The sequence below is a fragment of the Zea mays genome, chromosome 10, assembly GCF_902167145.1.
Source record: "Zea mays cultivar B73 chromosome 10, Zm-B73-REFERENCE-NAM-5.0, whole genome shotgun sequence".
NCBI classification, from domain to species: Eukaryota; Viridiplantae; Streptophyta; class Magnoliopsida; order Poales; family Poaceae; genus Zea; species Zea mays.
Window position 1 is genome coordinate 37570162 of NC_050105.1, and position 3174 is coordinate 37573335.

At 42.8% G+C, this 3174-nt stretch overlaps 1 long non-coding RNA gene across 1 annotated transcript; it reads right to left on the reverse strand.

The window, feature by feature from the left end:
* Positions 1-341: 341 nt before the first annotated feature.
* LOC103641017 (uncharacterized) lies at positions 342-1982 on the reverse strand. Its single transcript, XR_002265685.3, has 3 exons — positions 1679-1982; positions 1522-1596; positions 342-454 (listed from the first exon to the last, which is right to left on the reverse strand). It is a non-coding gene; the product is annotated as an uncharacterized lncRNA (long non-coding RNA).
* Positions 1983-3174: the final 1192 nt, after the last annotated feature.

Here is a 3174-nt window from a genome sequence, read left to right on the forward strand (position 1 = left end):
TTAAAACATCACAGGGAACCTTGCATTAGATCTCCCCATGATCCTGGTGAAAATATTCTTGTAGGTAGAGTCATCCTTCCTTAGAATAAACCCTGAGCTACACATTAGTGCAAAGGACAAACTCTATCTACAAGACTTATCTCTAGGTAGGGCTAAGCAATTTTGTAAACAATATTTGATACTTGCAAAGAAGTATCTATAAAAGGAATGGATATCAAGGTAGTCAATGAATCAAATAGTTTCCAAGCAACTCCTATAAACTTAGTGCACATTTCACTAGACTTAAAGTGTATAAAAGTCTTTTAAAAATACAATGAATGGGCAAATGCAGTGGGGCATGCCTTTGTTGTAGTGAAGAGGTTCTAGATCCCTCTATCAAATACCATTTAGATGGTTCCTCCACTTGATCAGCTGAAGTAGGGTCCTCCTTCAAACACCACTTCTTCTAGGTGTTCTACAATTCAATTATAATTACATGAATGCTTATGTAATGATGTGAAATGCAAACTCTCATAAGGAGAGGTGGGAACATAAACACATGAACTGAAGCATATGACAAGTATACACATACTTCTCTATAATCTAATACTTGACAAAAGTGACTAATTTGAATTTACTTAGAGATCAATATTCTTTTGGTTTCTTCATCCACAGACCAACTTTCACTAGATAAACTTATCTCCTTTCCAAAGCATTAACCCACACTTGATTAGGAATTACCATTCTATTTTGGGGCTTATAAGGTTTCTGGAGAAAAATGATTCCAAACAGCCCCAAACTTTTACCAAGTGTTTAACATCAGATAACAAGCTTCTCCAAAAATGCCCATGATTTTTGGTGTTCAACTCTTATTTCTAAAATTCCAATAGTCCTTCCATGAGCACCTTTAATTCACTTAAAATTTTCTAACTGCTTCAAAAATTCCAAAAATATTTTTAATAGAAATATTCTGAATTTATACACCTAATAAAATTGGTCCCTTAATTTGTTTTCATTTTCTACAATTTCTTGCGTTATTTGGAAGGTCTCAGCTAAATAATAAAGGAAAAACATCTAAACTCTGGGCCGATTCTGGCCCACACGGCCCACGACCAGACACAGGCGGCCCGCGCTCGAGAGCCCGCGCCGCACATCATGCAGAAAGGCCCCAACTGCACTGACAAACTAAATAAAAGCCCAATCTACTGTTGTCACGCTCACTGTCAAGCGCACATCGGTCCCTGTCCCTCGGCTTTATCACTTTCACAAGAACTCGGACCCGATGCCCCGCTGCCTCCCTGACTCCCTCCGACGAGCTGAGAACCTGACACAGCGGCGCTGATCTTCAACGCCCACCAACCCCCCCTAGCACGTGTTCACGGCCAAGGCAAAGGGAACCCACAGCTTCACTACCACTGTCCAGCAATCTAATGCACTAACACGACGCCGGCGAGATGCACGGCCCGGCGAGCCCGATCCTGAGACACTAGAATAGTAGAGTTCCAATCAAGGGCGCAGAGAGCAGGAGGGATTCACCATGACCTCAGTGCTTGCGCGAAATTGCTCGAGGAAGACGCGGTTGAACGGGTCGACGGCAAGGCTGTCCTCAGCATCAGTCTGCGGCGGCACAACCGTGTCCCAATCAAATGACAGCGGTGACGTTCAAAATACCAACAAGGAAAGCTTTACTGATCTTAACTGAGTATGGAACAAACACCACATGGTCGAGCAAATCTCCCGAAATTCCTGGCTACGTGAGGTGAAGAAACTGGTGGCAATGGTCACCAGTCTGAAGGGGATGGCACAAAACTCTGGACAGGGCTAACCCTGGAACAGACCCACTTAGGAACTAGGGAGGGTATTAATACTAGCAGGAGCACAAGGACCACAACACCTGTGTAGCTATCCTTGGATAGAACTCGAGGACAGAGAATAAACTTTCACAACCAGGATCTCAAGGCAGCTGAACATGGGCAGGTGTCTCTGACCTTGCACACAACACAGTGGGGAAGGGCTCCCAGGGTGCCAACACAACAGGAGCTACACACACATGGCAAACATGCACACCCATCGCACCAGCCCAATAACACTGAACCTGGTCAGCCTCCATAGCCAAAATATTATCCTTTGTTCAACAAAACAAATAGGACAGGGAGCAGATAAGGCCTCTCTTCCAAATGCACAAATGACACCAGTAGGGATGAGGTGATCTTCTTCAGTTTACTCAGCCCACTCTGAATTCAGTTCCCCAGTCCTGCTGCCCCATTCCTCACCTTCATGTTCAGTCCATGTTAACTCACAACCCCAAATGGCAACAAACCCATCTCCCTTAATACACATTATTCTCCACACATAGTTCTATTAACTTGTTAGAATCACCCAAGACCAAGAATGCAAGGACCAAAAGTTACAGTGCCCCAAACTTCTTCCAAACTCACTGAATTTTCTGCTTCAGTTATCTGCAATAGCATAACACCAACCTTGACAGCCCAACTTGGAACGCACTCTTCTCCCAATTCCACACAGCAACAAGACTAACACCTTATATGAAACTTGTTGTCTTTAACATGGGCTTTCATCTTGCTATAGAGTTCCTAACTCAATTCTCCCTGTACTAATTACCATAGGGCTCCAAAGGCAGATAAAAACACACAAATTCTCTCAGCTACAGTCAACTAAATCAACAGCTCTCAAATCTGATAGAGGAACTTTGGAGATGCTTTACTCCCAGGTTTATGTGGAACCAAGTCCGACTCACTCTAGGAAACGTGAACTCATTACTATGGTCTCCCACTTAGCTAAAACAACTTTAGTCCAAAACCACTTGAATTCATCACAAATGATCTCCAAACTAGGCATCCTTCACTGAGATTCAGTATTCAGTTACTGAACCAGACTCAGTTAGAGCCAGTCTGATAGTCAACTTGAGCCAACTTTTTCTTCAACTTTTGTGTAGAATCAAACCAAAGACACTTAAAGAGACATATTCACCATCATATTCTCTTTACTTCCTCCATAAACATTACAGCCTAAAAGTTCATAGATCAGCCACAACAAAGGTCCAAAACAGCACTCACAATACTGAATTCCAAATTCAGTTACTGTTTACCATCAGACAATTCAGAACACTGCAGCCCCACTTTGAACCATCCAATTTGCTAAGTTCCCAATGCTTCTAGGGTAAGTTGCTTAATA